This window comes from Molothrus ater, chromosome 3, assembly GCF_012460135.2.
Source record: "Molothrus ater isolate BHLD 08-10-18 breed brown headed cowbird chromosome 3, BPBGC_Mater_1.1, whole genome shotgun sequence".
Taxonomy (NCBI): Eukaryota; Metazoa; Chordata; class Aves; order Passeriformes; family Icteridae; genus Molothrus; species Molothrus ater.
In genome coordinates this window covers 9473405-9497942 of record NC_050480.2, presented here as the reverse complement: position 1 = coordinate 9497942, position 24538 = coordinate 9473405, and the positions used below count along the sequence as shown (strand labels likewise).

Sequence of the window (24538 nt, the reverse complement as noted above, 5' to 3'; positions counted from 1 at the left end):
TTATTTTGTGGTTTCAAATTTCCTCCATGGCTTTCAGGATGTTACCTGCAATTAGACTTTCCAAGAGAAATTCCATTTTTAAAAAAATTCCATAAAGAAAGTGTCCTCAAGCTGAACAATGCTGGAGGTTGGAAGAGGCTGTCAGGAACTCCTGGAGGTGTTCCAGGTCTCTGGTTTTATGTGAGCTCTGCAGACTGGGACCAGTCCCACTGGTGATGGGAGCCACGGTGCTTTCCCAAGGAGGGATCTTGGGGCTGTGCTGGAGCCTCTCAAGGGCTGGAGATTGTTACCCAGCCTTATAACTCAAGACCCTCAGGGATCAGGAGAAACAAGCCAGATTCAAGCCATCTGACCCAAAATTAAATGGAAAATCTATCAGAGAAATGAATCCCACAGATCTGTGACTTTATGGGGTTTTTTCGCTTCCCTTTTCTCAGCTGCTGGTTGTGCTTCTACTTTATGTGTCTACTTTATTTTTCTTTTATGTTGGCCCTTTAACCACCTTTTTTTAGCTTGTTCTTTATGGCAGATTTTAAGCTTGTTTTCCATCGAAGTAACCCATTTCATTTTTGTGGTGTCATAGCATCTTTCACTGAGGAATTAGATGTGACTGTTGAGAATTAAAACTCTAAATATCCTTCCCTTGAGACCTGTAACTTGGAATGGAGTGAATTGCTACTCAGTTGAAAAATTTCTCTTCAGGGAGAGTTCAGGTAAGGACAAGAAAAATCCTCAGAACTCGAACATTTCTCACATCAGCAACTAAATTAACCACCTAATCTTGCTAGATCTAGCTGATGAAGGAAGACAATTACTGAAGAACTAAGAAACTCATAATCCACAGTATCTTAATCCTCACAGTTTTTAAGAGAAATAGAAAATTACTGGGTTTTCCTTTTAACTTCCCAGAGCCTGAGTGATGTGGTTTGGGCCTCTTAGAGATCTGGAATTTAAATTTAGGATGGTTTAAGCTTAAGGTCAAGGTCAGCCCCACTGCTCCATCCTTCTTTGTGAGATAAGGCATTTGAAGCTGAAGTATTACCTAGGAAGCATGGCTTTGGAAACATGGCATTTTAGAGCTGAGTAATTACAGAGGAGGAGAACAGAAACCAGGAAAAGGCAGACTTTATTGTTTCTCCCTACTCCCAAGGGCCAGCAACCCCTTGTGGACCTCCTGGTTGTGGTGAACAATGTGTTGATTAGCAGAAGGTTCCAGCCTCATTGTTTTGGGGCAGGAAGCAGGATAGGATGACTTCCCCAGCCTGCCCCAGTGCAAATGTAACCCCAGGTTGGCTCTGCTGGGGCCTCCCTGGGTCACTCTGGGTGTGAAATGCAGGATTTTGCATCTGTAACTGCTTGCAAGTCCTTGATGTGCTTTGTGTGCACGCTGATTTAACCCAACTCAAATACAGAGTGATGGGGATTTGGGGGCATGGTGGCACTGAAATCTAAATTTTCCCCTGCTCTGACATAGAACCCTTTCTAAACCCTGCCTCCAGAGGATGATTTTTGCTTCACCACAGGCAGAAGCAAGAAGGCTTCAGCCAGAAAAAAATGAAAAGGAGAAATGGCTGTCAAGCTTGTGCATTCTTAGGGATGAACTAGAAGGTGCTCTATAGGAAAACCACCTCAAGATAACAGAATTTGGGTGGGTTCAGCTAAGGGTGTGGGGAAGTGTGGAAACCCAGGCATACTCAGTAAAACAGAAGAAGAAGAAGAAGGAGGAGGAAGGAAGAAGAAAGAGAAGAAGAAGGAGGAGGAAGGAAGAAGAAAGAGAAGAAGAAGGAGGAGGAAGGAAGAAGAAACAGAAGAAGAAGGAGGAGGAAGGAAGAAGAAACAGAAGAAGAAGGAGGAGGAAGGAAGAAGAAAGAGAAGAAGAAGGAGAAGGGATTTTCACAGATTAGTCTGTCCTGTATTTGTAAAACAGGAGGTTTTTCTACCTACTACAACAGTCAAACAATTCCAAATTCACACTGCTGAAGACACTGATGGGTTGTATTCATCCAAACAACTTACAGAAATTTCTTTATGGGTTTTGGTCCTGGGCTGACATCTCTCTCCCAGGAGGTGCCAAGTTGTAGTCCCAAAATGGGAGGAGGAGTCCAGCAGGGAAGGAAGACCCTAACTGTGCAGGTTAGCCAGTGTGACCCCAGGGAGCAGAGAAGGAGGGTCAGCAGCTGAGAGATACCCAGTGGGATCTGGTGTCCCTTGAGCAGTGTCTTTATGGCAGGTGACTGTGCTGGAAGAGGTTTCTGTGTGCCTGTGGTCAGGAGTTGCACATGTACAGACTGCAGTGAGCTCAGACTCTGAGAAACAGCCACTGCACCCTCGACAGATTTTATATCCACTCACATTCAAGGACCAGGTCAGGTCATCCTTGATCAGTTTTGATTGAAGTACCATTCAAGTAAAAATTGCTTTTCATGGGTCAGGAGATGCTCTTCAGAATCCGATTCCCTGCTTGAAATGTGAGTGTCTGATTTATTTATAAGTGTCCTGGAAACTCCAGAGGTGGTGACAGAGTTAAGGGGAGAGCCCCTCAGCTGACCTCTGCCCTTGCAAAGCCATCATAGACAAAATTGATATTGGCTCAAGGGAGCTGTACATTAGTGAAATGTAATGTCAGTTCAGATTTCATCACGTCATGCCATAAAAAAATCATTAAGTTACTTGGATCAGAAAAGAAAAAAATTAAAAGAAAATGGTAGCAGAAAGCCGTTCAGACACAAGCCATCTGGAAGGGAGAGAATATAACACAGGTATTGGTTGCTTTAAATCTCCAAAACAGCTTCATTTTTCTATTTCTGCAGTTGTTGCCTCTGCACTTTGCTCCTTTTGGAATAGCAATTACAGCATGTCTAGTAAGAATTCATGACAGCTTAGGACCTCACTTCAAAGGTAAAGGGTGTTTTTTTTATTGAGGAGGCAAGAAAAAGACATTGATACAACTTTAGATCTCTGCCAACTCCCAGAAGGAGATCCAAGCTATTGATATAGACACGTGTGCAGGACACGATGCACTGGTCTGAATCTGTTGTTATCAGAAGATCTTGCAGTGACACCTGTACCTGTCTAATCTCTCCATCCCTTAGCATTCATCTTGTAACAAGTCTACTCTTCCAGCAGAAATTTCAATTCCAAATGGTTGCTTCAGTTCGTTGGCTCATTTTGGAGGTGTGAGGAGGTGGAGAGGGGCTCAGCAAAGGTAGTCTGGTGGCTCACAAAAACAAAGATCCCCACTGGTGAGGGTGTATGAAAGTCAGAGTCCTGGCACTGACCTGGTGGGCAGTGTTGGTGTTTCTGCAGGGTGAGGCATCCAGAAACAGTCTTGGGTCATCCCCCAGCCTGTGGAAAGCCAGGGCACTGGGAATATTTCTCTGTCTGCTCTGGGGTGCCCTGACTCCCAGGGGAGCACTGACTTTGACCCTCACTCATAGAGAAAGTTTCCTAGACTCCAGAATAGACCAGAATCCACTAAGGTGTGAAATAGATTATAGAGAGCAGTGTAGGTGAATCACTTGGTGAGAAATTTAGATTTTGGGATTTTTAGTATGTTGTGGATGGAAGCAAGATGGAGGGCACAGGGTGCTGTCCTGAGTGTTTCTTCATGCTTCTTTTCCTTCTTCTTCATGGGTTTGGGTGGCTTTTTGTAATTGGGCAGAAAAACCCACATTGCAGACTTTTAGGGATCAGTTATTGGGTTAAAAGGGAAAATAATTTAGGTGTCAGTTCTTTATTGGATAGTTTAGTCTTAACAGACCTTGTAACAAGAGATTGTTGGCCATTTTTGTGGTGCTTTTCCAGAGTGCTGAGCCTGGTGTGGACAGCGTGCAAAACTTTAGATAAGATAACAATAAGACCTGAAGACAAAAAAAATCCAGTGCATCTCTCTTTCCTGACTGCTCTAGGAGGGTCTCCCCCAGAGAAAATATCACACTCTGAAAATCTCCTCCCTCCCCTGGGAGGGCCCAGTCTGAGGCCCAGAAATGGAGAAATTGATAGCAGCCCTGCTTGGCTGAGGCACACACCTCTGAGACAGACGTGAGACATGAGCATCAGCTGGCAGACAAACCCCAAGCACCTCTTCTCTGATGCCAGAGGAGAGAAAAAGCAAGGCACAATTCTTCCCAAGAATATTTCTGAGATTCACATTCTCTGAACCTCAGAGAAAGGAAAAACAACTCTTACCTTATTTGCTGTGCCTGTGTTGTGCCAAAGTAGAATGCAATATGGAGATTGTTTACCCAGAGTGATGGTGTTTGTTTCCTTGGCCTGTCAGGGCCATGTGTGTGTGTCAGGACTGTTGGGTGACAGTCACAAGTCATGCTGTGCAGTGTGAGCAGAGTTGAGTGCTTGGCAGATTCAGTTTAGATGTAATGTAATATAATATAGAATAATATAGTATGATAAAGTAATTAATTAGCCTTCTGATATCAGTGGAGTCCTCCTCATCATTCCTCCCTGCCACAGGGGCCCTGCAAATCCTATACTCCTCTGCTCTGAGCCTCAGTGCAGGCACTGTGCACTGACTGCTCTGCCATGGTGCGGGTACCAGCCCCCTCCAGGCAGGGTGACATTGCTGTCTGGGCATGCACAACCTGCTTAACCCCCCTGGTTGTGTGGCAGGATATTTCCCTGCTTAGCCTCGTCCCTTGGGCCCATGCACTGCCCAAGGAGAGTCAGTGCTGTGGCAGAAGGCAGCAGATGCAATGAAATCCCTGACATGAATGTTCTGTTTCCTATCTGGAGTCCAGAAGTTAAATATTCTGCTGAAAAATAGTCAGAAGGGTAGTCGAAGCTGGGGAGCAGAGGAGGGAGGGTAAAGTTTGCATCTTACCACAGGAATGTTGCATTATTTGCTCATCTCAGATCTGGGGTTGCTTTGCGCTGCTCGCTTGACTGAACTTCTGAGTAGGAAAATCCAACAGCTTACAATGAACCTAAAGAGGTTTTAATTGGTTTTTGTTTCCCCTTCTTTATGTATTTTCAAAGCTGGACTGTTTTAACAAGCCCTGGGAGCTCTGAGCCCTTACTCTCAGCTTTATCTTTTACAGTTTGAAGTCATACCTGTGAAAATTCAGATGCCTTTTGTGTTTTGAGATGTACAACTGTAAGTCCCCAGGAAGAGACTAGTGGTTCCCTAAACACAAGTTTTTGGGATTCTGAACAGACTGTAACCCTACAGATGGGGCCAGGCCTAGTTATTGGTACAGGGGCTTCTTCCATCAGAGGAGCTGAAAGTTGTTGAGCTATGAGCTGGCTGAATGCACCCTCCAACTTCAAGGTTGAGATGTAATTTCACATAGCCTGTGAAATGTGGTCCCTGCAGAGCAGAGCACAGAGCAGCACTGCAGGAAGGTTTGTGGCACAGAGCAAGCAAAGACTGTGTTCATATCCTCTGGAAAAATCCAGGTGAATCTGCAGGAACAGAACAGGCAAAATAAATCCCTTTTTTGGCTCTGTCTCAGCAGAATTATGTCAGTGTTTCATAAACTGAGAGAATTCCTACTTGACCTGAGTCCCAGATCTCACTGCTTGCCATAACTTGCTGCTAATTGAGCAATTCCTACTCCAGACCAACACTGCAGAGCCTGGGAAGTCTTGGGAGCCTCTGAGAACAGCCTCAGCAATTAGGAAAGTAGCAATGCTTAATTAAATTGAGTATGTGTTTAAAAATGGTAGGGAACCAAAGCCAAGATAATCCTGTTCCCTGGAAAAGCAGCTTTGGGTGGGATTCCTCGTTTCTAAGAGCCAACTTAATTTTCACATTCCCCACAACAGATTATTTTATGAAAGGAGCCTTCCCCTACCATTTATCCATCTTTCTCATCACTCTATTTTCTCCCTGTCCCAGCATTCCTGACTTTGCCTCCTCTAGCTTCATGGGGGAGGTTTTTCCACCCTATTTTCTGGCAGTGGTGCTGATTTCTGAAAATACCTACTATCTCCATAACCTCAGATAGCAAACTTCCTGGGCTATGTCTCCCCATCCTTTTGAGAAGCTATTTATGCAATTACAAGCAGCAGAGTTGCTGTTTCAGTGTGTGCCCCACAACCTTCACTCACATTCCACCAGCCCCCCTTAACTGCAGCCTCACCACAGCTCAGCAGGATTATCTGCAATGCCTAAAAACACAGCTTTGCCAAGCCCCATTTCCAGCTGCCCTGTAGGGATGGGATTCCCAAGAACCTTCCTTTCAGAGGTGAGTGTCTTTGCTGATAACAGATTTTCCAGAGCAGAAACTTGGTGAGACAACTTTGACCTGAAACTGTCAGTGAAAGATCCAGTGTAACTTCCATTGGACTCGTTATCAGGAACAGCAGTAATTTATTAAGGCAAGAACCTACATTCCACATGAAGGGAAAATTACCTGTATCTCTGTGTGATAAAAATCCACTCTTCTCTTCCAAGAAGGCAGGTGCAGTGACTTCATGGGGGATCACTTTCTGCCTTCCCAAACCTCTGCAGCTCCCCAGCTGGAGCAGGCTTACAGGAGGAGGGAGGGGATATTGTCCTTTCCTGTCATTACCATCTGCAGTTGGGCCATTTTACTGTTATCCTGGGTGTTACTCCACAGAGCATAGCAGGGCTTTTTATGGGTTTTTTTTTGTTTGTTTGCTTTCTTTTTCTCCATTCTTTTAAAGGTGCTGGTGACGTGGGTATGGGTATGTCACCATGATATTTTCTGAGAAATCCCTTCACCAGGATTTTTCTCCTGAGAGGCTGAGAAGCCTCAGAAAAGAAATGTAAACAATAATTATCTGATTGGAATGTGGTCTGGAGATTGTTTACCAACAGGTGGATCTTTGATTGGTTCCATGTGAATTGTTTGTACTGAATGACCAATCCCAGTCCAGCTATGTCAGACTCTCTGCTCCGTTACAGGTTTTTATTATTCATTCTTGTTAAGCCTTCTGATGTCTCCTTTCTCTTTCTTTAGTGTAGTTTTAGTATATCATTTTCTTTTAATATAATATCAAAAAATAATAAATCAGCCTTCTGAGAGCTTGGAGTCAGTTCCCATCTCTCACCTCATCCTGGGGACCCTCACAACACTGCAACATGGGGGAAAGGGTACCTGGACAGACTGATACTTTCTGACCCCACTCTGGTGCATTTCAGCATAGAAGTGGCTGCAAGGACTGCACATTTTCCACACGTTTTCATTTGGAGAGGATGTGGATTTCTCCGTGTTTTTTCCTCTGCCTGCCCTGTCTGACTTTGGGGTATCACCTGTGAACTTTGTGTCTCTCCATCTCATTGTGTCTCTGTTACTTGATCTCCACGTGTCTCGCGAATATTTTAGGGAGTATAGAGCAGGGAAGCTTTGTACCATTTCCAGTTACCTCCCAAGAACAAAATTTCCCTCTTTCCCATGTGCTTCTGGAGTGGATCTTGCCCCTGCCTGGAGGAGTGCTGCATGTGCCCTTGCCCTTTCTCAACAGGCTGAGAGCTTTCCAGTCACAGGTGGCCAAACAAGCACATTTCTCTTATCTGTATCTCAGCCAGGCTGCTTGTCCCCACAGCCCAGGATCCTCAGGAACCCCAGGCAGCTACAAATCCCTCTTTTGAGCATCAGGCAGACACAGCAAAGCTCTCCTGTGAGATGGTTTGAGAGTCAGCCCTGTCCTTCCCTGTAACAGTGAACAAACAGTTGGGAAATGAAGGAGTTGCTGCTGCAGTGACAAAGGGAATCCCAGCCCTACCTGCCTGCACCCAGAGCTGTGTTGCTTTCTACATGACTACAAAGCAGTCCTCATGTGTGGGAAATATCAATTCCCTTGAAAGAAAGAATGAGAAACTGGTAATGTTCCCTTAAAATGTTTGTCCTCAGAAAGAATGAGGAACTGGTCATATTCCCTTAAAATGTTTGTCCTCTGGCTGACAGAGGAGGAGATGTGTTTGAAACACATTGCTGGTGTATCCACTAAAATAAACTTTCTAAAGGAGTCCAGCAATATACAAATGCTTACATTCAGGAACAAATATTGCTCCAAAATGGCACTGTGCTCACATCCATCACAGCAGTGACATGATCCATGTAAAAGCAGCAGGGAAGGAGGGCTGGATGTGGCTCACACAGGCACGTCAGCACAGCTTCACTGCATCAGAAGAGGCTCACAGCTCCTGTCCTTCAAAGGCAGAAATTCATCCAATCTCATTGTTCCATTTAAAGGGAGAGAATTGTGCAAACAAGAGCCAGGGTGCCCCTTTATTTCCCCCTCTATCACTGAAGTAGCAATTACTGTTCTCTTCAAACTGCCAAGAGCCTGCCCTGAGAGGAGCCCAGACATAAACAGTGCTGTGCACAGGAGGAAACAACGTGAAAGGGGAAGTGTCACCATAAGACATGAATTAACATGACATGGACACACAGCTCTCTCAAGGTAAAAAGAGAATTTTCAATTTCTGACTCCAACATTTATAGATTTCCAAAAGTGCCAGTGGATTGGAGGGTGACAGTGCCACCTCTCCAATGACACTGGACAAACCAACAGTCCATCAAATTTCTCTTCTTCCATAAAAGAATGCAAAACAATAAGTTATTTACATAAAGTGTGTGAGAAAGTTTGTTACAAGAACGTAAACATCAGAAGGCTTAGAAAAACTTTAAAAAAATCAGAGCAACAGGGAAGATCTACAAGTCATATCTGCCTTCAAATGGGAGCAGTTGCCTCTGCCAAATGTGATGGATGTGAGCACAGTGCCATTTTGGAGCAATATTTGTTCCTGAATGTAAGCATTTGTATATTGCTGGACTCCTTTGGAAAGTTTATTTTAGTGGATACACCACTAATGTGTTTCAAACACATCTCCTCCTCTGTCAGCCAGAGGACAAACATTTTAAGGGAACATGACCAGTTTCTTATTCTTTATTTCATGGGAATTACTATTTCCCACATATGGGGACTACTTTGTAGTCATGTAGAAACTCATTTTCATTCTATTTTGAGAACTTCATGAGGTGCAAGAAGGGGAATTCTTTGCCCTAACTGAAAAGATACTCATCAGATTCCATGAGTGGCACAAAGCATCATGTAAGAGAACTGAGGGACTCCAAGGGAAGGGCAGTAAAAGTGCCTGTGTCTCATCAGGAGAAAACTCAGGGATGTAAGACACAAGGCCAGTCTTATGTGCAGAAGACCAGGACTCCTGCACACAGAGAATACAGCAGCAACTTGGTGCTATCATCTGCTTAACATGCTTAATCTGCTTTTTATTTGGCAAAAAGCTGGGATTTGTGAGCAAAATGCTGCATGTGCTCTTTGCTGTTGAATGTGTCAGCACGCTGCATGTCCCTGTGGCAGATGACAGAGCCCTCTGGGGATGCTGGAGTTTGCTGATTTGCCTCCTTAATGCTGTGGAAACAAAATCCAGCAGCTCACCATCAGGACACTCCAAGTTGTGGTCTATAAACCCCAAATAAGTGTTCAAGGTCTGCTGGATTTGATTTATGGCTTATAAATGTGATTCTGCTGACCTAAATACTACTTATTTGTAGTCTGCCTTCTATGAGAGTGGTTAGAAATAGGAAGCCAAGTTTGCTCCTGTTTTTTTTGAGAGAGTCAGCTAAAGGGACACACACTGTTCTCCAGTTAAGAGAAGCCCTTTTCCTCCTGCCTCCCTAATCCTTGGAGAAGAGGCAGGGAAAGAGTGTCCCAGGAGAATCATCCACTGCTCATCCCCCTCCTGCCTCAGGGCCAGGAGAGAGCAGGGCAGCTGCAAACTGGCACCCACTGAGGGACCCTGAAGGAACACCCCCAAAACCTGTGCCCCACTTTTAACCACAGCCTGCTGGCCCCCAGCTACACTAAATGAATATATCAACAGCCCTGTCCTGCACAACTGTAGTCAAATCCTGAGACTGATTTGGGCAAAGCAGTGGGATTTGAGATTTCTGTTCAAAGCAGGGTGCTCATCTGTGCTCAGGGCTTCTCAAGTGCTGGTGTCTGAAAGGTCTGAGGAGGATTTTGTATTTATTGCTTTATTGCTGAATCAGGCTGCTGGAAATTAACCTCCCACCTGCAGAGGCACAGCTTTCACAGGCTCCTAAGCCAGCTGGATTCCTCTGCACAGTGAGTGCAGCTCTTCCCTAAGCCACAACGTTTATTTACCTCAAATTCATTTCAGGAAGGTGTGAATCAATTATCATTACTCTGGAAGAAATAAGCACAGGCTTATTTCAAAAGGGTTTTTAGCTTTTAAAAAAAAACAACATAACAAAGAAGTGTTTTGCTGTTTAATCTTTCTCTGTGAGCTGGGGGTTAAGCCTAAGAACCTCACTGCAATTTTCCCCACTCTCTGTTTAAATTTGCAAGGAGGATCCTGTTTAGCACCATCCAAAAGGCAGGGATAGGAACTGTGGAATGTAAAAGCTGCACAGGAGCCACCAACACTCTGAGCTGCACAAGGTGGGCAGTGCCAGACCAGGCAGGTGAAATGCAGCGTGTCTGTGCAAGTGATACAGAGGGGAAAGTGACCTGGGAAGAAAACCTATATATAAAAGTTGCTGATGCATGGCTAATGCTTTGTTTGGGGAAATGTGGGGCTGGCAGGCTCTGCTCTCCTCTCCTCAGGTGATCTGCCTGCAGGCAGTGAAGCAGAAATGGATTTGGCCAGGAACAGAAGGCTGTGCATGCACTGAGTGTCCGAACAAATGCTTCACGTAATAGGGTCTGCTGATTGAATACAAAGTCAGATATTGTTAAAAGCAAAATTACTAAAGTGAGGAACTAAGTACACCTTTAATACCCCTTTTTTTTTCTTTTTTTCCCCTTGGGCTCAGCACAATGAGTGAAAATATAGCTGATGAGTGCCTTTTCTGTCATTATTGGTGGTGTCCTTCCTTTTATCTATGGATGAGATCTCTTTATTTCACCCTAACAACTCTCCAGGGCATTGATCTGCTGCTCTTAAGCCAGTCCTTACTACAATTTAGTCTGCACAATGAATCTGTGTGGCTGCAGGTGCCAAACACTGAGGAGCTTTTAGCTGACCCAGTCTATCAAGCTGCAGTATTCACCAATTTGAGAAGAGAGAATCAGGCAATAGCAAAGAAAAAGGTGTCTGTAAGCAGAAGAGAAATAGCAAAAAAAGGGAAGAATTGTGTAATGGCCATAATGGGATACCTACACCCTTACCCAGGTCATTGTTTGCCAACAATTCCCCCATCACCTGTACTCACCAGGCTCCTCTGTTAATAGGCTCTGATTTCTCATGAGCCACAGGCACCTAATTACATCCAGGAATGGGACTTAATCCCACTCTTCTCATCAGTGGTTCTTATTAGTAGCTGCCATTGCTGCTGCCTTCTGTGGTTTTCCCTGTGCATTCAACAAAGAGCTCCAACACCTTCATCAGGGCTATGAAAATTAGCAGGCACTGGAAATGAGGCATTTCAGCAGCTGCCTCTCTAAGGATCCACTCCTAAATGTATCCATGGACAATCTTTCATATTAAATGGATAGGAAGCCTTAGCCAAACTGAGTCTTCAGCCTAATGCAAGGAAAACTGCAGGACTGATTTCATGAGGAAAGGAAAAAAAGAAAAGGCAAGGCAAGGTCCCCTTGAGCAACAGAATCAAAGATATTTAGCTATTTATACTGACCAATATCTAATATAACTCGTCAGCTGTGGAAATCTGTTCCTCAATCAGGGCTCTGCTGGTTTGTGGGCAAATCTTTCCTGGCTCTGCTTTCTTCTGGTCATCACTACTGGAAGGAGAGCACATGCCAGCTGCAAGCATGTGGGTAAGCACAGCACACAGATAACAATACAGCAGCCTTTTGGTTAGAAGCTCAAGTTGGTCTGTCTGAAATCCCAGTAATATAAAATTTATGTCGAGAAAATATCATACTGTGAAAGTAAAAACCTAAGGGGTTTATTGTTTCTGTTGAAATTTCACTTTGAGGAAATGGAACAAGAAAAGGAATTCTTTTGTTCTTGTTGCCATCGCAATGTGTTTTTTTAGATATTTTTAACATTTAAAGATTTTAGATATTTTTAACATTTGTCTGATAGAAAATTTCTGTTGGGCCATGCTGTGGCAACGTCCCAGGGGTGTGTGTGGAAATGTTGGAGTTTGTTGTACTCTGGGGCACATCTACAAAGAGAACAACTGTGTCAGTGAAGCATCCTTTCCTTCACACCTGTATTTAGTATTTATCACAGGGAAGGTCATGGCAGTGCTGGCCCATTTTGAGTGATTATTTTGTTACTATCTGGGTTAAACTGAAATAGGGCACAGCTCATTCTGAGGAAACCTCCCTATGGAGATACCTACCACAGTAATGAGATGAGAACTCAAGCTAATTGTGTTATTTTGCTTCCAGAGCATGTGTAGGCAGGTCTCATTCTTAGCAAGTGTTTTTACACGTTAAAAAAAGCAAACAAAATTTAGGGATTGATCAGTTTTCCATAGAAACTAGGATCTGTTTTGTAATGGGTTTAAAATTAGAATGACTTACAAGTTTAAGAAGAATTCTTTGCTGGTTTTAGAGAGGAGATAGAGAACCTAAGAGGATGTTTAAGTCTCTGATTTTTATGTACAGATATTGGTTATGTCTGTATCTCTTCTGTTGTGGGTTGCAGCTGTTTCTGTAATATCCTTCTATAAGTTTCTAAGAACATGCTCCATTTGCAGTGATAATGAACTAATTAAGAAACTAAAATCAGCCAGCTTTCTTTTAAAAGAAATCAATTTAATTTAAATTTCTTAAAGTATACTACCACTCTCCAGATATTGAAATTGCACTCTTTTGTGTTCTTAATACGTTTCAACAAGATCAAGTAGCAGCAACAAAATATTCCATTTCCATGGAAATCAGCGTAGCTTTCTTTGCCTCTAATCAGGCCACTTTGCTGAAAGCTAAACTGTTTATTTTTAACCTCTCAGAAGATGAAAGCTTGGCATGCCTTTTATGTCAGGAGTGTAGCTGTTCTCCTCTGCTTCATTAGGTCTTTTGGCTTCAGCCTCACCTGGGGCTGAGCTGGGCAGTGGGACAGATGTGCAGGAGATGCTGGTGCCTCTGCCCTCCTTCCTTTGCTCTGCTGGCAGCTTCCAGCCCAGTGCAGTGGGAAGCAGCATAAAAAAGGAGAGGCCTGCACAGGACTGCCTCCTGTCTGTCTGCAGGCTGGCTCAGTGAGTAGCAGCAGGATCTGGAGGGGGAAAGTGCAGGGGATGCTCAAAGAGCTGGGATATCTCATGCACACGCATGAAATAAAACTGGTTGTCTGATCCTTAGTCCCAAGAGCAAAGGATGAGGTCAGGACACAGGCAGCACACAGGGGTGCCCATAAGCCACTTTGCAATCCAGAGGCTGCAGCAGCTCCCATGTCCTGCACAGCTCAGTGTAAAAGGCAGTTCTGTAACAATTGCCACTGCACAACAGCAGGAACAGAGCAACAGAAGGGTGCCTGGAGCCAAAGCTGCTGTCTGACAGTCTTGGTCTGAATCAAGCCATGGCCCTTGTACACCGTGCTTGGTGATGAAGGTTCAGAGGCTCTGCAACCTTCTGTGCAGGTGCCAGCCACTTCTGGCCTCACAATCAGAGAGACTCCTGGGTGTCCTCCCTGGCTCTGGGAGGAAAATGGCATCAATAGGAAAGCACATTTCAAGAATGCACACTCCAGCATGTGAAAGCCCTCATTGTACCATACTTGTAGGTAGGTCACTTATTTTTATTTTTCCTAAAAAACAAGCTGCTGACTTAGAGCTTTGTACTAAACCAGAAGCTATTACAGTAAATTGCCTTGGGTTGGTTTATTTTTTGAGAAACCCAGTTGCTGTAACCAAGCTGATATTTGTTTGCAGTGATTGAAGAGCACAGGGCAGCACATCCCATCAATGCACGTGTGTTATGAGGGGTCCAGCTCAGTATTTGGATGTAAAGATGCTTCTTCAGTTTAGAGATACTTCTGTTTAGGGTTGCCATCTCCTCTATGCAGACTCAGCACTGCACCAAGGCACTTTGGTGGTGAATAATGTAGGAAGGAGCTAATGCAGACAACAGCATTCAGGTGGGGATAGGAGCCCTCAGGTGAGAGGAACAGCCAGAGGGAAGTGACTGGCAGGTGATGGCATAAATAGGGTGTAGGGAAAGGGAGCAGGAGGGTAGGAAAGTTAGCAGGGAGCTCCCATGTCCATCCCATTCCTGCCTGTGCTCCCCACCAAGGTCCCCTCCTGTTCTGGATGTGTTACCTTGGTGCCTGTGAGCAGGGCAGCAGTGCCTGGCTGCCATGTGTTGGGGAGGTGGTTCTGCTCTTTCAGCTTTCCTGGCAGCATTCTGAGGTTGGTGGTGTTTGCCACCTTCTCCAGGCTGTGCCCATGATCTTCCCTGCCAACAAAACACGGCCTGTGGATCTCACCAAGATCACCTGTATTGATCTGGTAAGACTGATTTATTGGTTTGGGGTTTTTTTCTTTTTCTTTTTTGACCTCAACAGTTTAACTTATTGATGTATCTGTTTTTGCTTGCTTTTGTTGAAGGTTGTGTATCTGAGCACAGTTTAAAATCAGCTGTAGTGCTTTTCCTTTCCTTCTCTCACGTTCTCATGCTCCTGACAGTGCCAAAGCCATCTCAGGGACTGGGGACAACACAGGGCTTGAACCTTCAAGGGCAGGAACAGGTAATCAGCTCATCAACACAAAGGCCTGTGCAGAGATTTTATTTACCTCTGCTGATGACACACAAGAGGGAACAATCTCCTGCTTCCTCTTTAATAGCTCAATGCTTCTGCACAAACAGCAGCAACCAGCAGTAAAATTGTCTCCTTGCCAGGAAGGTCAGTAGCTGCAGCTCCCAATTCCCAGGGAAAAGTGTGCAAGAAAATACCATTTTTGTGAGGTCACCCTTTACCCTGGAAGTGGCATTGACCTGCCTGCATGGGGTCTCTGCCAGCTGGGGAGGGAGAGAGGTTTTCTCATGATGCCAAAAATGTACTCCAGCCTTGAGTAATGCCAGGGTTGAACCAGGGAGACAGCAGGAGGATAATCAGAATGACCTGATATGAAATAATCTCCTCTGTTTTACTTGGGGGTTTTTTGTTAGCATTCAGATAAGACTTTAATTAAGGGTTTCATTTGTTACCTATTGATCTTTGATATTTACCCTTGGTCCTGTTTTTTACTTGATTGATTTGATCTTGCTAGATAGGAATTAAATACACAATTAGTTTGAAGTTAGCTGAAACTGAATAGTTCTATTAATGAATGATTTGCTGACATTACTAATTGCTCAGGTTGCTGACAGACTCCAGGAACCACTGCAAGACAAACTGATATATTATAGCAGGTGTCTGAAACTGGCAGATGGCTAGAGCGAAAAAACAGATAAGCAGGTTCAGGGAATTCCAGGAAAAGTTAACCTTTTTCCCTTCTGGGCCACAGAGGCCTCACCTGAGGCATCACTGCTGGAAAAATGAGGCCATTGTAAGATTTGTTGGCTCAGTGCAGCTTTGGTTAGTGGCAGCCACAAAAGCTTGCTGTGTGAGCAAGTGCAGCCTGCAGTGTTTCATTGCCTCTGAGCCAGGCTCTGGTTCCCCAGGGGTGTTTAGTGGTGACTTTCCCCATGTACAACACAGGGAAGGTGGAGCAGGACTGCAGCACACATTTCTGTGGGTGAGGAAAGGGCCAGCAGAGCACAGCTTTGCTTCTCATGTTATCCCTACACAAAACATCTCCTGGGAACAGCATTTCTGGTGACTCCAACAGCAAAACAAGCTGGTTTACACCCATGTGCCTGCCAGAAGGTGCAAGTCAGCCAGCAACAGGAAGAAAAAGGGGTGAAGGGATGTGTGTGTGTGTGAGAAGGAGACAAAAGTTTCAGTTGTTTAAATCCCAGGTGATTTATCTTAAAAAAAATAAAATCACAACTTCTATTCTTTTTTTCCTGCTTGTTTTCCCTAGAGAGAGTTATCTTTTCTTCACCAGTTTTCCTCCTCCTTCCTTTTTTCTTTTTGGTACTGTAAGAAGAGGAAGAAAAGAAAGTATGCCAGAGGAAATGAAGGAGAAATGGATAAGCACAACCTGGAAAAGCATTTAATTATTTATCACTACCTAAAAACCAGAAAATGGTTTTAAAGTAACTTTTATGATATAGGAGTTATTCAAAGTAATTTTTTTAAACACCTATCAGGTCAAGCAATTGTTTCTGTGTCTGTCATGCAAGTGAATGAGTAAAAATGGGATGGTAAAAACTGGCTGACTTCATAATTAAAAAAAAAACAACTGGTCACATCACTTTTTGCTTCTGTACAGCCTCTTGCTTTCTCACTGTGATGTTGAACACCAGCTTATTGCTGCCTTGTGCACTTGAGGTTTAGAAGTGTGCTGCTACATTACAGGGGATTAGACTGGCTGGGGCTCTGAGCAACCTGGTCTGGTGGAAGGTGTCCCTGCCCCTGGCAGGGAGGTTGGAACAAGATGAGCTTTAAGCTTCCTTCCAGCCTGACAAACTCTGTCATTCTATGATTGAGGCATTTGGCCCTGAACACTGAGCCAGGGAGCAGCAAGGGCTGCCTAACCCCATGAGGATGCAGCACCTGTTGATGGAGGCAGCCAAACCAGCACCCAGCATCCTGGCCCTACAAGGAAAAACCAGAAAAGGGATTTTTTTGGGGGATTTAATGTAGTTTGAGCATTTTTTTTTTTTTCTCCACAAGACTGGTGAGGATCGAGGAAGGGAGCAGGTGGGGATGCCAGGGGTGAGCCTCATCTGCCACAGGAGGGAAAAGTTGGGACCATGCCCAAAGGGAAAGGGAAGCTCAGCGAGGAGGCCTTCTGAGGACACCTTTCTCTGAATGGGAAAGCACATCATTCCAACAGTGAGAAAGGATCTGGTTTAAGGGCTAAACTAAAAAGCTGTGTATTGCTGAAACTGCAGAGTCTCAATTTTCCTGTGACATGCAGGATTCATTTCTGGGCCTTGCTGCAGTTCATGAGATAATGGAGTGCATAACTGTTCTTCATCACTGTGACTAACAGCCCCTTTTTGGCACACGTCCTGGAACTCAAAGCAGTGTAATTTTTATTTCTGGATATCACAACTAATTATTCTATTACAACTAGCTGTAATGTTACAACTAACATTATTCATCTGGGCCCTGGTTATCCTTTCCATTTTATAAATCCTACTTCTGCACAGATTAAATTTTGAGGCTATTAACACTTTGATTATGGTCTAGTCATATTAAATTATCCCTTGGTAGTAAGGTTGTTCTGTCAACCACTATGATACCCACAATTAATTGAAAAGATAACTGGTGGTTTGATGCAAAGGCTGAGCTGGAGTAGGGTAGCAACCCCCAGGGAGTCTGGTGCAGGCTCAGGTGGGCTCTCCCTCCTTCCTTGCAATGAGGCTGGAGACAAAATGGAGTTAGGCTATAAATGGGAACAGGATTTAGGCTTGTAACAAAAGTGGGTGGCTGCATCCACTGCTGAAGCATAATTAGTTTTTTAAGTCCTCCTGGGTGACACAGGAGAGAGAAATATGAAAAACAGGAAATTGAGTTACTACCTTCTGCTTAAAAGTAGGTCCCCATCCCTGTGTGTTCAAAGGGCCTTGGGGAAACATCACAGCTCCAGGGAACAAAAATTATGGTGTTTGGGACTTCAGCCCTGGTATACAATGCCACTGCCCACCCATTTCAGGTTGCTGTTTACCGGGGTATTTCAGGGTCCCTGAGGGGGATGTGCGACAGAGACTCTTATTACCAGCAGAAGGACTTTGGGGTGGTTTCCAAACGTACATCATCCATGGATTGAGCAGCTCCATGGATAATTGCCTTTTTGGCAGCTGTTGCCTATGGGAGAGCTGCTCACCCCAGGCCTGCCTTGTTTATCTCCCCACACTGGGACAGACAATGAGCTACGATTTTCCCTTCCATAATTATTGATAGAGTGCCTGGTAAATGCTTCCTTGCCTCCTCACCAGACTCAAAGGTTAGCTTGTTAACAAGGAGGTTTTCAGATACTCCCCACCCGTGTTCCCTTCAGGGGCAAGCAGGGTGTCTTTTAATGCTTGTTTGATGCTGCTCACATGGGCAGGCAGCACGGTAACAAGGCAAATGATTGCCTGCTTTGCTGATCAGAGCCTCTAATAACTACTGGCTTGCTGCTGCACATTCAATTCCTGACAAACCTAAAGGCATTTACCATTTGGGCTGATGCTATTTTTACCCCTGGCACCAGTTTACCCCAGTTGGGCACGGGGTTGTTGCGTCTAATTGCAAATGATCTTGTACGGTTTCTTTTCCCTGATATCTCCAGAGGCAAAACTTTTGGAGTGCCAGCAGCAGGCAATACAATTTCAAAGCATTTGGGAATGACAATTAGAGCTTATTTAGGTGATGATTGAGCTGCTTGAGAGCTCAGTGCCCATCAAAACGCACTGTGGCTTTAGACAAAGGGATTTTTCTTGCCTGCCTACATCTGATGAAGAGGGATACTTGCATGATGATGGCTTCTTTTCTCTGTTCAGTTGTTTGCACCTGCAAAAAGTAGCGTGCCCATCCTTGCATGGAGGCTGGTGCATTGTCACATGGGGTTTGTCTATGCTAATTTATGTTACTGCATAGAATGCAAAAAAAAAAATTACAAGTATCTCTAAAAAGTAGAAACTTTTTCTTATCGCTAATCTCTAATAGTAAACTTGGGTTTGTAATACATTTAGTAAACACAGGTTTGTAGGTAAATAGTAAACTCAAATTTCTGCTGTTTAGTTCCACTTGAATTTCTGCTGTTGGTTACTTCCACTAAATCAACTGGGCAAAATTGTTTTGTTATGTAGGTGTGGTTTTCATTTGCTGTTTGTTGCATTTTACTATAGGAGCATAAGTGGAATTTTATTTGAGGTAGGAGTTAAGGCTGTGTTTCGCACACTAAATCTCCTGTACTTTGGAGACAGGCTCTGCTGTTCTGCCCTGGCATCTCCCAGCCCTCAAGCAAGGCAGGGATGCATTGCAGACCTTTCCAAATTCCACAGTCCTTGCAGGTGGCTGGAGCACATTTTCTGCAGCAGACACAGCGGGATTTCCCCTTTTGCTCCCCTTCCTGCATGGCAGAACACACCAGCTCATCAGCTTCTTCCCTCCTACTCTTGTTAGGTCTTGCTGTTTCCAGAAATATTGCTGGATCTGGGTTAAGTGGGAGCTGCAGAGCAGGAGGGCAGAGCAAGCCTTTGCTCTCGGAGCCCCGGAGAACCATCGGCCGCACTGCGCAAAACCAAGCGCGACCTTGGTCCCGACAAACTTGGCCTGACGTATGTGAAGCTCACACGTTCTATAAATAAGCAAAGTGCATGTGTGAGGGCACAGAAGTAGGAGGACAATGTCAGAAGGCATTTGCTGCTTGCTTGAGGAGCAGTCAGTTGAGATGAAAGCTTTGTGGCCAGACTTTCCCAAAGAGCTCGCTCGCATGATTGAGGTCGGCTCTCATTTAGCCACTAAAATTAGCAGTGGAGCTTCTAGGCCAGCTGACTCTTTTGGGTGCTAAACAGCTTTGACAGCCTGGCCAGAGATAGCCCAGAAAGTGCAGCTGAGTGTGGAAAAAAATTAAAAAATTCTATTGGTTATGGAGTTTCTCCAAATGGAGCAGACCTCCTCTGGAAACGCGTCCCTCACGCTGCCTGCTAAGGTTTTGAAAACCTATTTCTGCTTTGCAGATAGGTAGGAGACACTTGGAGATGTGTGCAGACAGAGAGGTACAGATCTGTAGTGCACATCCACAGCTCTAGGGCTGCTTGAGCTGTTTTCAAGCTGCTGAGCACTCAAGTCATGTAAGATTGGATGAAAGTCAGTGCTGTACAACAGTTCCCAGCCATAAAACAGGCACTGTCCTCTGCTTCTCCCCAGGAATTACAAGGGTGGCATTTAAAAACAAGCAAAAAAAACCCACAACAAACCCAAACAAGCAGAAAAAACAGAATAGCAAGCCTTTTCCTTCTTGCTCCTGTTTTTGGTGTTGTCCTTTGTCTTCTGGTTTTAGCTTTAAAAGCTTGAAGTTTCCCCCACTGTGAATTGGGTAAGATGTATTTTTAGAAAACAATAAGGATCTCATGAGGCTAGAGCTGGGTCTAATAAAGAAAAGACTAATTGGGGAAGGGCAAGAACCAAATGATAATGTTTCACTTATTATTATGAAAATTACCCATGAATAGGAAGAGGAAACAGCTGGAATTAATATTGTCTCACTTGCATTTTGATTTTTTGAAGTCAAATAGAACAAGAAGCATTTGCTAAGAAATGAGAAATTGAAATACTATTTTTTGAGGTTTTCATGCAAAAATCTTTAATCCATTATGAGAAATATCCCTAAAATGTTTTTCCATATGTCCTGTAGAAAGCTGGTCCTTTAGAAAATACCTAAATTCTCTTTGTGGATCTGTGCCAGATACTTTAGGCTTAATGTAGAAATCACAAAATTTGTTAATACAAAGGGCAGCAAATGAAGCAGGACTTTGGTTAGAAAGGCCCCTGGAAGGCTATTGACTAAATCTGCAGGTTCATTAATCACCTATGGATGGGAGTTTTCCTTTTTTTTTTTTTTTCCCATGAGCCAGAAGATATATTTTTAAGTAAGACAAATGAAGAAAGGGTGGTTCTACAACTCATTTTATGACAGTAATGGAAAGTCAGAACTTTATTTCAAGTGTGTACCCACCATCTGTGGGGAGCTGGAGCAGAACTGAGTCATAAGGCCATGACCTTTGATCATCTCTCAAAATGAAACCTCATTGAACAACCTCTCTGGGTGAAATTCAGCCCTTGGATATGAAGGTATTTCTTATTAAAGACATGCACCTGAGAGCTAAACACAGCTACAGGAGTCCCAGCCAAACAAATCTGATCAGGGTATGTATGAAAGTGAATTTTCACTGGTTATATGTAGGGAATGGTGTTGGATCAGTGAATGAAGTCCTACAGAGCTCTGATAAAAATGATCTTTATCAAAACTAACCAATTGGGTTTGGCCATCTCGGGTCGTTTTATTGTTATTATCTCTTTGTCAGCGATCACCCAGAACAAAGTTTTCAGACTTTCCAGGAAATTAACTGAAGATCAGTTACTGTGCTGTCTTCCAAATTTACGGCTCTGCAGCTGACTACAGAGCCAGACAAACAGCCATAAATAATCTCTCATGTCTTCCAGCTCCTCAAACTGAAATCTGCTTTCTTGAGAGGAGGCAAAATGAAATTGGTGTGTTACAAACAAATTTATTAAAAGGTGTCTTCAGTCTTTCATGAAGCATGAGAAATCATCAGTGCTTAGTAGGGAATGAGATGTGTTTTCCTTTTTACTTTTTATTTTATGAGTATGAATGTATCTGAGAAACTCAGTAAGAGGAACAGCATGGAATAAGTTTACCTTCTGGAAGTCAAAAGCAAAGGCCAGACCTGGAGCTGATTAATGGCTGCATAATCTATCAGTTCAGAATCAAGGAGCTGTGGGTAGAGGCTAAGTTATTTGTAAGGTAATTTAGCTTGACCTAATGAAGGCTAAGTTCCCACAGACTATGGCAAGGTCTATCAATCTCTCTGGCTCTGGAAGCACTTGGAGAGTTTTCTTACTGTATCATCATAAAGGCATTTGTTGTTTTTGAAATATTACTGCAGAGTGTTGCTATAGAACACGAAAGAACACAAGCGCACACCGCTGTTCTCAAGGTGAAGAAAAAAGGGAAGTTTATTTTCTAACATTTATAGTTTTCCAAGAGTGCCAGTGGATTGGAGGGTGACAGTGCCACCTCTCCAATGACACTGGACAGACCAACAGTCTATCCACTCTCTCCTCCTCCATAAAGGAATGCAAAACAATGAGTTATTTACAGAAAGTGTGTGAGAAAGTTCGCTACAAGAATGTCAACATCAGAAGGCTTAGAAAATCTTAAAAAACCAGGGCAACATCAGAGAAGATTTTTTAAAAATTCTTTTTAAAAAGTAAGACTGTAGCAATGGTGGTAGTTCCTCTGAGATAACAAATTATTATTAGAAGGGGCAAAACTGCAACAGCAGGGTACAGTGCTGAATTCCCCAGGTGTAGAAAATCCTTTCACCCTCTTTAGTCTGCAATAGGAATAATTAAGTTTCTCCCTCGCTAAACTTTTTGTTTAGCAAGGCCCCTTGTGTCAGGCCTTTCTTGCAGCAGATAATGGCAGGTGCTGTGGTGGGTGAAAGCTCCTGCTGACTACAGACAGAAGGTGCCTGAGGAAGGTGACTCATCCGAAGGGTTTTGTTTGCACACACTTAGACCAAAGCAGCGATGTTTTGCTAACTGTTGGCTACCAAAGAGCAGCACATTTCCAGACCTGACCAACACAGCTTGCTACCTTCACCTGCCCGAAGTCTAGAATTTGATCAATTGTCCCTGACCCTCCTGCCAAGGAACTCCTCTTTTGGGTGCCTGTTTTGCACAGATGTGTGCTGGAGAGGGAGTGAAAGCAAAGTGACTCCCCTGACACCTCTGTGCTGCAGAGATCCACATACCTGAACTCCTCTAAGGTTTTCCATCTTTGCAACAAGTCTTGCAGCTTGGATAAGCATTGGTCCCAACACTCAGTTTCCTGCCTACAAAGTAAATTTGGGCCAGTTTTCTTCACACAGATAAACATGGTGATTACTAGGCATGAGTGAGGAATCTTAAATTCTACATCGTGGATAACTTTTGCATTGTTGAAGATAACATAAGAGCAGCCCATGGCTGTTTGCACACCTGGTTCATCCCACAATTATTTGCTCAAGAAGGGCTGAAGGTCTCTAACATTGTATAAGACACTGCAAAAGCTTCCAGTGGTTTCAGTGACTTCTAGTTGAAATTGCTTTGTCAGTAGTCTTTGCTACTTTCCTCCAACAAAAATGTTGTCTTTTTAATGAGGAGAATTATCTGTGTTCTTTAACTGTAGCTCTGCCTGTTTACCCTGTTGCTTTACTTACACTGTATTCTTACCAATATTTAGTTTGTTCATATTTCCACTTAATTCCTCCAGGAATGGGGCTAGTTTGCAGTTTGCTGGTATATTCCTTTCTCACCCAGCAAATCCAGCTGTTGCATTTCTTTTTCCCACTGCATTATTCAACCTTGTACCCTTTCCCAGGTTTTCCTCCTCTTTCTCCCCCTTCCTCCTCCTTCCATGCAGAGGAATGCTCTGTGCTGTGCCTTTTTCTGTTCTCCCTTTCTGCTTTCCTCATTTCCTTGTGATATCTTCCTGGAAAGAAAATAAGCAGAGAAGGAGCCACGGAAGGAGGCAGTGCAGCCATACTTAAAAAACAGGAAGGCAAAGATATGGAGTGATGGATGGTAGTTCAACATAATGTCTGAGCTCTCCTCACCTGTTTTGTTGCTATATGCTAAGCAGAACTGCCACATTCTCTCCATTTTCAAGATAGGTGAAACAGTTCAAACAGCAAAAACATCCAGTTCAATCTTTTATGTTTGCGAAGCAAGGCTTCAAAATGTAGCTCAAAGCCGTCTCTGGATGGTGCAGGCTAAATGTGGCAGCAGTGGCAAGCTCCTGGACTTTCCCACAAGGGTACCAGAGGAATTTTGGGGCTCCTGTCCCAGAAACAGCTAGCAGATAAACAAGACTCAAAGTCAGGATTTGCATTTGCTCATTTACTTCAATGAGTTGTAATTCTGTTGCAGGGTTTTATGTTTTCTAATGATGTTGTTTTGAATTTTCTTTTAATAGTAGTGTCATTACTTACTCTGGAAGTATACTTCAGTTGCTTAGACACCTCAGTATTCCAGGGACATCTCTCTTTACAGAAGGAAATTATTTCAGTGTTTAACTCATAGGGGCATCTTCTGCAACCTGTTTTTAATGGGCAAAACAAAGATAAATTCAATATAGTGAAAATCATAAGAATAATATCCAGTGTCTTCCTTCCTCTTTTCTTGGGGCAGACCTGCCAGGCAGCATTACAGAGAGCTCACTGGTGGGAAAAGGAGATGCAGAAAGTGCTGCCATCAGTCTTTGCCTGCACTTAGATAAACCCATTGACATTCACGGACTGTAATGGCAGAAAAGCTTTCCAGAATCATTTGACCAGAGAAATTTGAGTTACCATCATTGTCATATCTCAGCCTGACAGGGAAAATGATTTGTCGGTCAAAATGTCTCGTAAACACAGACATTTGATTCAATTCCATCAGAGGCAGCTCCTTGTGCAGAATGAGGGTGGCTGGTTCCCAAGGGAAGGGGGTATGGAAGAGCAGGGAATTCACTGACTCCTGCACTGCTGTCAGGGTGGCTCTGGGTTAGCAGGGAATGCATCAGGAGAAATGCTGACTGCCTGGGGAGACAGAGGCTCTCCCAGCCCTTGGGAGCAGCTCCCCATTCTGGCTCAGCATGCCAGACACAGGCTGGGCTGAGCTGGGACTGAGCTTTGTGTGCTGGAGTCAGCCAGAGACCTGCTGGGAAGAGGGAAAATCCAAGTATCCCTTCATACCTGTGTAGTATTTTCTGAGAGCCCCATCAAAGGGAGGGAATGATGAATCTGACTGCATGTTCTTAGAAGCCTAATTTATTATTTTATGATATGA

The 24538-nt window shown here is 43.9% G+C and overlaps 1 long non-coding RNA gene across 1 annotated transcript; it reads right to left on the bottom strand.

Moving 5' to 3' along the window:
* Positions 1 to 21673: 21673 nt before the first annotated feature.
* LOC118685295 (uncharacterized) lies at positions 21674 to 23780 on the bottom strand. Its single transcript, XR_004979951.2, has 3 exons — positions 23701 to 23780; positions 23326 to 23563; positions 21674 to 23201 (listed from the first exon to the last, which is right to left on the bottom strand). It is a non-coding gene; the product is annotated as an uncharacterized LOC118685295 (long non-coding RNA).
* Positions 23781 to 24538: the final 758 nt, after the last annotated feature.